Raw genomic sequence first — 15,669 nt, forward strand, 5'->3', positions numbered from 1 at the left:
ATCTCATGCATCCCTGCAAACTTGTTTGTGTGTAAAGACATTAGAGCATACAACTAACACTGCTGCTGCTGCTAAGTTGCTTCAGTCGTGTCCAACTCTGTGCGACCCCATAGACGGCAGCCCACCAGACACCCCCATCCCTGGGATTCTCCAGGCAAGAACACTGGAGTGGGTTGCCATTTCCTTCTCCAATGCATGAAAGTGAAAAGTGAAAGGGAAGCCGCTCAGTCGTGTCTGACTCTTCTCGACCCCATGGACTGCAGCCTACCAGTCTCCTCCATCCATGGGATTTTCCAGGCAAGAGTACTGGAGTGAGGTGCCATTGCCTTCTCCAACAAATAACAATAGGGGTTGGATATTAAAGATTTATGCAATTTTGGGTCAAATAATCTAAGAAAAAAGACAGATTTTTCAATTCTCAATTACTTTTTCTTCACATTTTTTCTTCCATATTCCCCTTGTAAAATTTCCACTTTCTGTTCTCTAAATCTGTATCATTTTTGTCCTGTTATTGAGATTTTATTTATGCTACTTTCTTAACATTTATATCTTTGATCCTGTTTGCTTCTTGAATATTTTCCTCAAACCTGAGCCCATAATGATCTGTATTTTTTACTTTTATGAATTAATTTGATTAAACATTTATTTAAAACCTAAATGTCATCACCTCAAGAAAGACAACATTTTTAGTCAAGAAGCCTAGAGACTAGCTTAGGAAGTAGAGAAATGAACAACTAATTTGAATATTCTATTGTGTTCTATGCTATATGACTCAAAGAATATATGGAGGCATAAAAGCTGGGGAAGCCAGAGAGCAGCTTCATGCAAAAATCATGTATGAACTGAGTTATGAAGGAGGAAAATATTCCAGGCAGAGAGACTATCATGTGCAAATGCTTGGAGCCATGAAAAAGCATGGCACGATCACTGGGGCTGAGGCAGGAGGAAACAAGCATGAACATCAGACAGAACATAAAGGCTTACGAAACCAACTAAAGAAAGTGAATTCAAAGTCACGAGAAAATAGAAACAACTACAAAAATTATATTAAAAATACCTCTTACATATTGTTGTATATCTCAACTTAAAGTCAAAAATTCATTTCTGCAAATTAGATATTTTGGGCAAAAAGTTTATCAGGAGCCTATTTTCCATTATCTGATGTGAAATTTTATGTCTTTATACATTAACCTCAAATCTTTACTTGATTTCTTGAAAAACACATGTATTATTATATACCTATATATAAGAAACCTACAGTCGGCCCTTCATATCTGCAAGTTCCATATTCCTAGGTTATGCATATTGGGAGTCAACTATCTGTGGATCAAAAATATTTGGGATAAAGACATTTCATAAACTTAAAAAAATCAAGACCTGAATTCACCATGCATCAGCAACTATTTACATGGCATTTACATTGTATTGGGTTCTATAAGGAATCTAAAGATAATTTAAAGCATTCAGGAGGACAGGTGAATTTACAAATTCAGTTAAAGGGTACAATATCAATATACAAAAATCAGTTGTGCTTCCATATGCTAATAAACTATTAGAAAGAAATTAATTACATGAAAAAGAATAAAATGAAAGAAATTTAAGCATGAAAGACCTGAAAACTGTAAGAAACATAAAAAAATGAAGAGGATACAAATAAATGGAAAGATATTTGTGCTCATGGATTGGAAGAGTATTGTTAAAATGTCCATACTATGGAAAACAATCTACAGATTCAATGCGATCACTATCCATATTCCAATGGCATTTTTTATAGAACTAGAGCAAACAATTCTAAAATTTGTGTGGAACCATAAAATACAGCCAAATAACCAACAGGGTTTCCCTGGTGGCTCAGTGGTGAAGACGCCACCTGCCATGAAGGAGACCTAAGTTTGACGCCTGGCTGGGGAAGATTCTCTGGAGATGGAAATGACAACCCACTCCAGCATTCTTGCCTGGAAAATCCCATGGACAGAGGAGCCTGGCAGGCCACAGTCCTTTCGGTCGCAAAGAGTTGGATATGACTAAGTGACTGAGCAACAATAAATAGCCAAAACAATTCTGAGAAAGAACAAAGCTGAAGGCAACACGTGCGTGCATGCATGCTAAGTTGCTTCAGTCGTGTCCTTCTCTTTGAGACGGTATGAACAATAACCCGCTGGACGACTCTGTCTATGGAATTCTCCAGGCAAGAATACTGGAGTTTATTGCCATTTCCTCCTCCAGGGGATCTTCCTGAGCCAGGGACATGGGTTCGATCCCTGGGTCCTCACTGGTTATCCACTTTATGTATAGTACTATGCATAGTTTTGAGAATCTGAAGTCTTTATATGTCTGAGTTTGTCATCTTCTGATTTTCACTATTGTAGATTATGTCATGTGTTTTTATTTTGTAATAATTGTTACTTTCTAAAACTATATCTGTGGAATTTCTCACAGAATTGAGTTTTTAATGTGTTCTTATAAAGAGGATTGACATTGATTCTTCCATGCATTATGGCACTACTGACCTGAGATGACTAAATTAAATTGGTGGCTGTTTCAGACTCTACAAGTTACGTGAATAACATCCCATATCTTTGTTAGAGCTGGTTTGTGTTAAAGACATTTTATTTTCTTTCAATCACAGACAAAATCAAGGTGAGCTTTTTTTTTTTTTTTTTTTTTTACTATATCACTATAGGGTACAAATTTTGTTTGGCTTTGATTTTGTCTGTTTTTTTTTTTTTTTTTTTTTTTTGCTACTGTTCTCTTTCATTGCCACTGTTTCCATATTTAGTGAGGGGACATCATATCTGTATGTCAGATTCTATGATGACATCTCATTTTTCTTAGGATCTAGATTAGGTCCCCTGCTGCCTGGGCAGTTCCTTGATTTGACACTCTGAAGATCTGGGTCACCACAAATTAGAAGAAGACCCCATGGTGTGCTTTTGTGATTTCTTAAATATCTAGAATCATGCTTTCTCATTGATTTGGTTTTGGAGGATTTTTTTAAAATTGCTTTCTTCTCATCTATACATCTAAAGATTTTAAAGCACTTCATCCAAGATTTTGTTTCTGTTATTAACCAGAGAGATTTTTTAGAGCTTTCTAATAGGACTTGTTACTGGAAATAAATGATGTGTAAATAGGGGTAAGACATAATTAGATGTTCATTTTAGAAAAATAAAAGCAGAATTGGAAAAGTTGGTATAAAATGTGGGATAGTAATGGTAAATAAGACCATTTCTTAAAGAGACTTTCTAAGAAATCAGTCAGGAAATAACGTAGACGGCACAGTGATAGAGTTAGATACTAGAAATACAGCAGGGGTGGAATACAGACCTTTTCAACCTGTGATTGAAGAGTATCAACCATCTTGAATGACTTTATCTTTTCAGCTTTCAGTTTTGTACACCACAGTTGTTGATAATGGCTTTCATTAGGATAGATGAACCATTTTCAGAAGGCCCAGGAAAAAGTTTCCCCTTTATACCATATAAATATTAAATAGCTATGGACTAGTTAGAATTAGAACAGACACTCAAGTATTCTACTGCTGTTGCTGCTGCTGCTAAGTCGCTTCAATCGTGTCCAACTACTCTTGTATTAATACCTTTTTTCAGGTGGGGCCAGGGGAGAGAGAGAAAGATGCTAGAGAAGAGATGTTCATACATATGTCCACATACTAGCCCAGGAAAGATGCATTGCTACCCTCAAATACTAGAGGGAGGATGAAAGACAGAGATAAGGTTGGGGCAGAAGACTGCAAAACTGTGAAATATTTACTTATAGGAATGCTTACTAAAAGACTGTTTGTAATTTGGTCTCTCTTGTGTTTATCTACTTCTTCCCATTAAACATACCATTCAACCAAACAATTAATGAATAACAAAAAAGATCTGGGCAGAATACTGAAGAATCGGTGCTTTCAAACTGTGGTGCTGGAGGACTCTTGAGAGTCCCTTGGACAGGAAGAAGATCAAACCAGTCAATCTTAAAGGAAATCAACCCTGAATACTCATTGGAAGGACTGATGCTAAAACGCCAATACTTTGGCCACCTGATGCAAAGAGCTGACTCATTGGAAAAGCCCCTGGTGCTGGGAAAGATTGAAGGCAGAAGGAGAAGACGGCAACAGAGGATGAGATGGTTGGATGGCATCACCAATGCAATGAACTTGGGCAAACTCTGGAGATGGCGACGGACAGGAAAGCCTAATGTGCTGCAGTCCAGTCACGAAATGTCAGTTAAGACTTGGCGACTGAACAACAAAGGAATCTTTTAAATCAATAAATGCTAACAATAATATATTTAATATTTTCCTATAATGATGAAGTAACCATCATTGGAAGGATCAACTATCTCCTAGTTGAACAAAGGCAAAAAAACATATTAAAGAAGAAAAATTCTAGCTTGATTCCTAGTTTTATAACATTGTAATTTAGCTCAAGGGTTTCTTTTTTTCCCCTTCTTCACGAAACCTTTATAATTAAGAAACAATTTCCAGTCCACTTTCTCTCTGCTAAGATCTATTGGATAATTTAAAAATCAGTTTGCTACTCTTTCAGGAAGTAAAAATTCCAGATGCTTTGTGTGCTGATTAACATCTAAGTAATCTATAAAGTTTAATTAGGAAAAAAATGAACAATAAAGTTTTATTCACCCGCTAAATTTTAGTGGCTAATGCAGTGCTTTATTTTCCATAGCTTTATTTCTTTGCCATCTTAAAAAGACTTGAAAATCCTCATCAGAGAAACATGTTCTTTGAATGAATATTGTCAAGTGGTGGGAAGTAAAACAAAAGCTTTAGATTTGTTGCTTTTATTTCCTTTTTTAAACGTGCAGGATTAATTTAGCAATTGTTATCAATATATTCCGGAGAAGGCAATGGCACCCCACTCCAGTACTCTTGCCTGGAAAATCCCATGGACAGAGGAGCCTGGTAGGCTGCAGTCCATGGGGTTGCTAAGAGTCGGACATGACTGAGTGACTTCCCTTTCACTTTTCACTTTCATGCATTGGAGAAGGACATGGCAACCCACTGCAGTGTTCTTGCCTGGAGAATTCCAGGGACAGGGGAGCCTGATGGGCTGCCGTCTCTGGGGTCGCACAGAGTTGGACACGACTGAAGCAACTTAGCAGCAGCAGCAGCATCAATATATTCAGTTTTAATATTTTATTATATTCAGTCTAACATTTTGATTTACTTTTTCCTGTGTTTAGTTGTCATCTCTAGGACTCGGAGAGATCTTGGTGGATAGAATCTGTGAGGTAATATTATAATCTGTCCTCACTTCCTGGTGCAGAGTTCTTGAAACTCTTATAATTTCTTAACTAATGAAAGAACTAGGAGCATCTTTTCCTGTAATATGTGATTTTGGATACAGGTTCCTGATTCAGGGCTTTTGAGACCCTTGTTAATTTCCTGGGAGACAGGAGTTACTTTTGTCTTAATGAGGTGACTCTGGTTGGAGGTGGGGCGGCGGTGGGGGATGCTCATTGGCTCCTGGATGAGGTCTGGTCACTAGAAAGAGCAAGCCATGATTAGAAGCTTTACAGCTCCACCCCTTTTTCTCTTGAGAAAGGAATAGGACTGAAAATGGAATTCACGATTGATCGTGCTTACATGGCTAAGGCCCTATAAAAATAAAAAATCCCAACAGTTTGGGGTATGGAGAACTCCCAGGTTGTTTACATCCACATTCCAGGATTGTAACATACCCCAACCTCATGGGGCAGAGGCTTCTGTGCTTGGGACCTGCTCAGGAAAAAAGATCAGGTCTAAAACTATCTTGTATCATCACAATACATCTAATAAAACAGAATAAGACCTTCCTTGTCTTTCTACATGCATTATGCACAGTACATTCATTAGTCTTAGATTTATTTTCATAACAAAATATTTTTATTATCTATATTAATATAAAAATTCATATTTTAAACTAATTGACAGAATTAACTAAGGTCTCAGAATCCCTAGTCAGCACTGTTTAGTTTTACTTCTTAATCTTTGCTGCAGTTCCATTTAAGTCAAATAATGTTTCCTGGATGGTTATTAATAAACTATAGTTTTAGCATGCATTATGCCCCCAAGCTCCCAGTCACTGAGAAATTAGTTTCTTATAAAGTTTGACTCATGAGTCCTAGCTCTCTTTCTGGATCTCTTATATTATTTCTTTGTTTTAGGTCAATCTCAACAGACTTGAAGAAGTATAATCTCTGGAGTCTTCTTTTTAAATCACAGAACCACACAGGCACATAGCTGTCAATCAACTAGCTGTAAATGTTTACAGTAGTCATATTTCAAATGGACTCAGCATTAAATGTAGCATAATATTTTCTTAAGTGATTATGGCTAAGTATGTCATATCTTCAAAAGACAGACAAGATTATGCTTTTTAAAGAAAACCATAGCAACAGTTACAACAAGGTGACCTCATTGAGGAAAAATTGCACAGTAGAAAATTATATTCACACGAGAAACTTAAAAATGCATTATAAAGGAAGTTATAAGGTACAACATTGTAAGTTTCATATATTTAATACATGTTGATGACAAGATCATTGTGTGCCCACTTACTGTTTGTGACATTATAAATGTATATAAATTTTAGAGATAGAATGATAAATACAAATTCCGAACTGTGATGATTTCTATACCTTTTGGATTGAACATTTCTATTCTTGTGCATTAGTTTTAATGAAATAATTCAATAAAAAAATTGCCTGTCTGAAATGATTGTAGTGCAATCTGATGGTTAAAAAAATTAGGAAAAAAGCTACTTATAAAATAAAAATTACTAAGAAATTCGTTATGCACAATACCAATAACGTTATTCCAGCCAATAACTATAATAAAGTATATGAACACATGAACATCTTAATGATTTGTAAAGCCACCACAGAAGAGATCTAGAGCCAGGAACAAGTGTGTGTCCACTGTTTTAGTAAAGAATTGAACCCCATGGTCTATGTTACCCAGTTCTATTCATTGAAACTTGCAGCCACATTTAGGGTGGGGTGTTTGCCATCCTCCCACGTGGATTTCCTCCTTCCTGCCACGTTGTTGTTTTAGTCACTAAATTGTGTTCAGCTGTTTTGGGACCCATGGACTGTAGCCTGCCAGGCTCCTGTGTCCATGGGATTTCCCAGGCAAGAATACTGGAGAGGTTGCCATTCCCCTCTCCTGGGGATCTTCATAACCCAAGGACTAAACCCAGTCTTCTGCATTGGCAGTCAGATTCTTCCCCACTGAGCCACCAGGGAAGACTTTCCTGCCATATGCCATCATGTTTATCTTAGGGAACACTATATTTCCTTCTTTGTTTATTATTATGTTGCAGCCTTTAAAAATAATAAACACACCAAGCCTGCATTTGTGCAGGTATGTGATACTTAGCTTGAAGTGAGATCATCTCCTCTCTGTCTGCACATGAGAAAATTGTTGTCCCCTAGCATAGAGACAGGCAAGCCCTGGATGCTCAGGTATTATCCTGATCATCAAGCAGTGTAAGAGCCCTGACTGCTAAGACTAGCCTTCCAAAGAGATTCTCTCTTGACTGGCTGGTTCAGACACTGCTGTGCCCACAATGTGTGACTATCTCAGCAGCGTGGTGCATGGCTTGCCTCCTTGCCTGACTCCACAGCCAGCAGAAGGTCAGGGCAATCGTCATCAGCTGGGTATGAGGTCTGAACTGTGATTACTTAAGAATCATCAAGAACATGAAGAAGCACATTGTTTTGAAGCTTGTTTCCCCCTCCTCTTCAAAATCACTGGAGACGTATCAACTAGCAGAGGGTGGCTGTGCTCTGTGTTGATTTAAGGGGTTACCCCCAGGAGTGTCGTATTGCCATGAGAGATTTCCCTCAATCGCTAAAGGAAAGATATAGAACCAAGGACAATTCTCAGCACTCAACAAGTCAATCAGGAAACCCCATGGGGGAAAGGACTTTTTCTTTTCACTGAAAGTGGATAATGCCTTGAATTTCTCACTGAGAAAGAAAAGGCTGCTGCTGCTGCTAAGTTGCTTCAGTTGCTTCCGACTCTGTGCGACTCCTTAGACGGCAGCCCACCAGGCTCCCCTGTCCCTGGGATTCTCCAGGCAAGAACACTGGAGTGGGTTGTTATTTCCTTCTCCAATGCGTGAAAGTGAAGTAGCTCAGTCGTGTCTGACTCGTTGCGACCCCATGGACTGCAGCCTACCAGGCTCCTCCACCCATGGGATTTTCTAGGCAAGAGTACTGGAGTGGGGTTCCATCAACTTCTCCGAAAGAAAAGGAACGAGTGGATTAAAATGAAAAGGTTTCGGAGGAGTAACATAATCTTCACTATGGAGAAGAGAAGGGCAGGAGGAGGGCAGCAGCGTTTCAGCAGGAAGCACAGCTCAAGGTCTGCCAGCATTCTTCCTAGCAGAAGAATTTTTATTCTTCTTATTGTATTCTTCTTCCTTATTTTCTTGACCCCATTTCAATCTTTGACCCATTCCTTTTAAGAGTCAAAGGATCTGGTAGGAGTCTAGGATTGTTTAACAAGTCTCTGGCTTCCTAAAATGAGTTTCACAAAGAATGATTCTGCCATGGTCACCTCCCTGTGCCCAGTGCCTAAAAAGGGTCTGGTGCATAATTGCATCTTAATAAATATTTGTTGAATGAATGTGTTATTAGCTGCCTCCACCTGCAATTCTGTTTCAACCATTTCTGTCTTAAGACTTGATCAGTCAAGTCTTGGAGCAAGTAGTGAAAAAGAAATGGAAGCCCTAGCCCATTCCTCAGCCACTTAGTGCAGAGTGAGGTGAGGAAATGAAATTAAAAGGGCAAAAGGGAAATTAGTAACAGGAGAAAAATATAAGGAGATGAATAGGTGAAGAGAACACATTCTCCTTAGACTGTGGAAGTAAACCCTTAATGGGTGATTCAGAGTATAACCTACTGGATACTCTTCCCATCTCTAAACATGTTAACGAGGGTCTTGGATGTCAAGGAAGAGAGATGCGTGAGCACACTGTCTGAGGTTACTTCACTTTAGCCCCGACCTCACCATCACAGGTGATATTCTCTCTTGCCTGGATGCAGACAACCTGAGCCACAGGGCTATTTGCAGTTTTGGTTTATTGGATTCCAATGAAACGTATTTCCACTTTAGCAGGGCTTGAGCCAAAGCAGATCCAGCAATGCCTCTCAACTGATGTGAACATGGCTTCTATTACTGAAACCAATCACATGATATGCATTTTTCTCTTTGCAGGATATTCCCTTTTATCCAATTCTTTGCCCCCATCCTCATGCCAGATTCAATTATGACATTTAAATTGTGTAACCTTGCCAAGAATCCTTCAGGCCAGTGGCAACATTTCTAATAAATCAAAAGGATCAAATCAAATAAATAAATGATTTGGGTGGCAAAGGGCAGAAAAGTTCCAAATGAAACTCAGAGCCTTAGCATGTCAGATAGGAAACCGCATAATCAGCAAATTTCTGGAGGTTTCTGGGTTACAAGACAAGGTTTCTTTCACATTGCATTAATTATGTCTGGAGTTAGAGAAACATGAAACAGAATAAAGAAAAAGCAGAAAAAGTGATTGGAAAGTTGGCCGCAGCTACTTCTGTCTTAAGCCTCATTTCTCAAGTCAAAATGTCAAAGTGCACTTTGTGGTGAGTTTATAAGACTAGTCAATTTAGGAAGAACTTTTTTTTTTAAACTATAGTAATTCCTTCTGCCTCAGGGGAGAAAAGTGTTTTTTTCCTAGAGCAAAGATAATTTGATGGCTTTTTACCTCTTCTGAACTCACTGCTGTGTCTTTGAACCATTTCTTAAAGTGTCCTCAATTCTTCCCCAACACACACACAGTTGAGAGACTACAAATGCCCATTCCAACATTTCCAGTCTGTGAATTTATGAACTAACCAGTGTGCATTACTTTTCTAAGTATGAAGCAACACTGCAGTTGCACTATTTCATTTATTGCTTCAAATACTTCCTAGTTTAAAGAAGTTTCACCATCTGTTCTGGCTTAAACCAAAGCTGAATTAAAAGGATAAACTCTCACTATTGCCTCTGTTACTGTTGTGGTACTGTTATATTTTAGGACTGGGGAGGAGGTGAGAAGGCAAAATAAATCTGTATGAAGTCTCTAAGAGGATAGAAGATGAAAATTTTCTTTTGGCAATTAATGGTATTATTTTTGAAACTGATCATGAAGGCTACTTCTTTTCTTTTGATAAGTCCCATCAAAAAATTGAAACAGACTCAAAAATGTCAGTATATCAGTCAGTCACATATTTGTTAAATTTCTTCTGAATTCTGACATTTAACTACATTCTGTGGTGCTTAAAAGAGGTGTAAAACTTAATTGCTACTCTTAAGGATCTCACGTAGTAGTGGGAGTGATGAGAAATATGTATATGAAATAATTTTTTTTTAATTAGCAGCAAAGATAGACACTTTAACCACAACTCTACTGATAGAACAGGAAAAGTAAGATTCTTTTCTGTCAACCAATTATTGCTTATGACTGACATTACCAGGTGTATGCATTATATCTTTATTAATATTTTTTAGTTATGATTAGTAGTATATATAGCCTGCAACTGGAGTTCTCTGATTTTTATTCAGGATAGACCAAAGAGAACTCTATGTTTATAGCCTAAGAACACGTGGACAGATGATTTCAACAGGTATCTTCTGTGATCCATCTTAACTGTTGATGTCAATGGAACCACCTAGCAAAGCTTTTATAAATTAAAAACGTGTTAGTCGCCCAGTCGTGTCCAACTCTTTGCAACCCCATGAACTGTAGCCCACCAGGCTCCTCTGATCATGGAATTCTCCAGGCAAGAATACTGGAGTGGGTAGCAATGCCCTCCTCCAGGGGACCTTCTCGACACCAGGATCAAACTTATGTCTCTGACACTGTAGGCAGATTCTTTACCATCTGAGCCAAGGAAGCAATGTGTATAACTAAACACTTAGTAAATTAACTGATTAGAAAATCCCTGGGCCCTACTAATATAAACCCCTGGGGTAAGGTCTGGGCATTGTTAGTCTTTAAAGTCCACCAGGTGAACTTTATTTTCTATTGAAATACAGCTGAAGTTCAATACTATGTTAGTTTCAACATACATATGTTAGTTTTCAACATATGTTAGTATACAACATAATGATTTGATATTTTCATACATCATGAAAATGATCACCACAGTAAGTCTAGTAACCTTCTGTCCCCTTACAAAGTTATCAGATTATTATTAACCATATTCCTTATGCCATATATTAATTAATCCTTGTGACTTATTTATCACATAGCCAGAGATTTATATCTCTCAATCCCCTTCACCTGTTTCTCCCATTCCCCTATCCTGCTCCCTTCTGGCAACTTCACGTTTGTTTATGGTTTCTATGGGTCCATTTTCATTTTATTTTTTACATGATACATATAATTGAGACCATGTGGCATTTAACCTAGCATAGTACCCTCTAGATCTATGTGTATCATACAGATGACAAAAAAATTTTTATGGCTGAGTAATATTCCTCTGTGTGTGTATCATTTAAGTTGCTTCTCGGCTTTTGTAGGTAATGCTGCAATGAGCACTGGAGTGCATTTATCTTTTTGAATTAATGCTTTTGTTTTCCTCAGGTAAATATGCAGAGATGAAATTGCTAGATCATATGGCAAGTCTATTTTTAATTTTTGTTTTTCTTTAGTTCCCCTCTCTCTTTTTAAAACTCCTGTAAGGTTTGTGAGGAGTGTTTCCCCCACCCCCAACTTCAGTCTTTCTGCACAGCATACAGGATCTTAGTTCCCCCACCAGGGACCCAACATAGGTCCCCAGCAATGGAAACCTGGAGTCCTAACCACTGGACCACCAGGGAATTACTATCTATTTTTAATTTTTAAAGGAAACTCCAAACTATTTTCCACAATGGCTGAACCAATTAACATTCCCACCAACAGTGCATAACGGTTTCCTTTTTGCCACATTGTCCCAGGTGCTTTTCAAACTACTGCCTCTGTGCTGGGACCTGGGAGAATGTGAAATTTTAGGAAGGCCCTTAGAAAGCAAAGTCTGTGTTTTTGATAGCTTTCTGGCGCCCCTGAATATAAGCCTCACTGGTTTTCAAAGCCTGCCTTTCTGGGGTCTCCTCCTTCTGGTACAGAACCCTGGACTGGAGAGCCAGGTGTGAGGCTGGACCCCAGCTCCTCCAGGAGACCCTCTGTGGGTGTCGTGTCCCTCCCCGACCACCCTCCTGCTTGTGAGTCCTGACCTGGAAGTGTGGTCATGACTAGATTGAGTCTCTACCCCTCTTACCTGTCTCCTGGTGACTTCTTTATATCTTTAGTTGCAGGAAGTACTTTCTGGTGGTCCTAAGGTTGTTCTCAGAGACAGTAGCTCTGTAAGTAGTTGTAATTTTGGTGTGGTCCTGAGAGGAGGTGAACGCAGCCTCTTCCTCATCCACCATCTTGACCTTCTCACACCAGGTGATTTTAATGAGCTGTTAGGATTGAGAATCCCTGCGTTAAGTAGTTAGAACCATGCCTTATTATTTGAATTGTTCCTTTCTCTCTTGAACCTATGAGCTATTTTTTTTTTTCTCTTATAGGTTTGGGAAAACAAAGTCAATAATTCCAGGTACCCTTCAATCACCAAGGAGTTTTTTTTTGTTGTTTTACTTTCAGTTCAGTTCAATCACTCAGTCGTGTCCAACTCTTTGCAACCCCATGAATTGCAGCACACCAGGCCTCCCTGTCCATCACCAATTCCCAGAGTTCACTCAAACTCATGTCTATCGAGTCGGTGATGCCATCCAGCCATCTCATCCTCTGTCGTCCCCTTCTCCTGCCCCCTGACCAGTTGGATCTCCTTGCAGTCCAAGGGACTCTCAAGAGTCTTGTTTACTTTAGCACCTAACAAAATAAAATATTCATCTTCCACTGACTTTTAAATGACACTATGTTCTCCTGGCATTCCTCACTCCTGCATGGCAAGTTTCTCATCCATAACCTATAAATATTTGAGGTCTGAGATTTTAGTCCTATAAAGCCCCTTGCCTTTTCTCTGTATGTTAGGTAAGGGCATCCACTTACATGGCTTTAGATACCCCAGGTGTAGCGATAGCTTTTAGATTGCTATTTCTAGCTCAGATAATCTGAGTTCAAACATAATCATCCAATTGTCTGTTTACTTACCTTTACTTAAGTAAGTAAAACTAAGTGTTAGTCATTCAGTTGTGTCTCACTCTTTGTGACCCCATGGAATATAGCCCGCTAGGCTGTCCATGAATTCTCCAGACAAGAATACTGGAGTGGGTTGCCATGCCCTTCTCCAGGGGATCTTCCTGACCAGGTATCAAACCTGGGTCTCCTGCACTGCAGGCAGATTCTTTACCATCTGAGGTACCAGGAAAGCCCACCACCTTACTTGCTGCTGCTGCTGTGTTGCTTCAGTCGTGTCTGACTCTGTGCGACCCCATAGACGGTCTCCTACCAGGCTCCTCTGTCCCTGGGATTCTCCAGGCAAGAATACTGGAGTGGGTTGCCATTTCCTTCTCCAATGCATGAAAGTAAAAAGTGAAAGTGAAGTCACTCAGTCATGTCCGACTCTTAGCGACCTCATGGACTGCAGCCTACCAGGCTCCTCTATCCATGGGATTTTCCAGGCAAGAGTACTGGAGTGGGGACCACCTTACTTAGATGGCTATAATTGTCCTAAATTTAAATTATTAAAGTCTGTTTATTAGTAAATTTTAAAACTTTAGTGAAATGGACAAAACTACTAATTTCCTCATAACATCTATCTCTGTAGTATTTATAATTGTTTCACTTAATACAAATTCCTAATATTAAAAAATTTTTTCCCTCTTGTACCTTGACCTGTCTGGAAGTTTTCTCTTTGATGGGTCTTTTCCAAGACTAACATTTGGCTTTATTTATCCTATTACTTCTGTTTATTTTCAATGCATCAGGCACCCGCATCCCACCCACATCCTCTAGAGCTTTATCATTGTAATGTCATTGTCAGTCTGAACCCTGCCATTCCAACCATATTTGGGGGGATCATTTTTACTATTTGTGCCAAAGTAGAACCAACCAAAATGATCCTGGGTTAGTCATTCATTGGTTAGTGTGAGCAAGAGTTTCTCCAACGGCTAATAATCACCAGGAGACTGAAAAGTCATACCGGTTATTGCCCTCTTCCCATTCACTGCAATTGCCTTCACTCTTGAAGAGATCCATGGCAGGATGTTTTTTAATCTCTGTTCTTTACTGAATTTTTTCTCTAATATTTTTGCACAGACTTAACCCAAGGATAAACATGCACACACAAGGTGACTGACAAGTTGATAGATATTATTCTAACTAGTTGATATGTGTTAGGCCTTTCAACCTTGGCGATGTTAACATTTTGGACAAGATAATTGTTTGTCTGAGGGAGGCTTTACTGTGCATTATAAGTTGTTTACCAGCATCCCCAGTCTCCCCTGTATGTGTGTGTAGCGCTTCCCACCCGTCAAGTCAACCAACTCAGTACCTCCTCTTCCCTACCCAACCCCGCTAAGAAGCATTGTTTAGAAGGCAGTCCCTTGAGGCATGCCTAATATTTTCCCTAGTGAACATATTTTCACTAAATGTGTCTAAAATTTGTAATGATTTTGTGTCAGAGGACTGCAAGTGAGAGATGCAAGATAAAAATTTATCTCAGCTGGCTAGTATTCAATACAATTGAACTGAATACAGTCAATACTGCACAACTCAATACAATGAATTTCTCATGGATAGATTTAGAGCCTGCATTTAAGCTAAAGAATCAATTTTATAAGTACAAATGAAACTTGTCTTGGAAAGAAATCTGATGATGGCAGTTGATTGCAAATTCATTATAGTTGAAATAATTACTGTAAGATTTTTCTTAAAAAAAAAATTAAAACTCTAAATGTTAGTGTTATAGAGAATAAAGTTCAAATCAAGGAAGGTAATAAACCCATTGTAATCTGGTCTTAAAAACACTATGCTCAGGACTTCCCTGGTGGTCCAGTGGCTAAGATTCATTGCTTTCACCACAGGGGGCCCAGGTTTGATTCCTGGTCAGGAAGACAGATCTCACATGCCACAAGTAAAACTCTCACATACCGCAACTCAAGTTCCCTCATGTCGCAACTAAAGATCCTGCATGTTGCAACTAAGACCCAGTGTAGCCAAATAAATAAATATATTAAAAAACAGACAGCCCCTCCCCAATATGGTCATTTCTATGTCACATTTTGAGAACAGAGGTTCAAGGTCTTCCCAGAGTATTAAGATTATGAGAACTTAAGCATCCATATAATTTAAGTAACAGCCAAGGGAAACTAGGTTAAGACTGAAGAAGAGAAAACCATGGCAAGCATGGGAGGGGGATGACAAGATTGGAAAGGTTGTCATGTGGAATATGGGGTACATTCTGTTTTGCACGAAGAGAATTAGAACCAATGAGTGGAAGTTATAAGAACTTAGAAGTAAGGAGTCACAACTAAGTAAATTTAATCACAAATTTACTGAACCAGAATTATATTCCTTTTTATGGAAAAAACCACATTTATGAAACCAGCACTTTCGTGTTGTTTTCAGCTAGTTCCAGGAGTTTGTGGTTTCACGCAGAGCAAGATGAAAAAGATGTAAACAAAGGTATATTTAGTGGCTGCATCTT

This window comes from Bos indicus x Bos taurus, chromosome 11, assembly GCF_003369695.1.
Source record: "Bos indicus x Bos taurus breed Angus x Brahman F1 hybrid chromosome 11, Bos_hybrid_MaternalHap_v2.0, whole genome shotgun sequence".
Taxonomy (NCBI): Eukaryota; Metazoa; Chordata; class Mammalia; order Artiodactyla; family Bovidae; genus Bos; species Bos indicus x Bos taurus.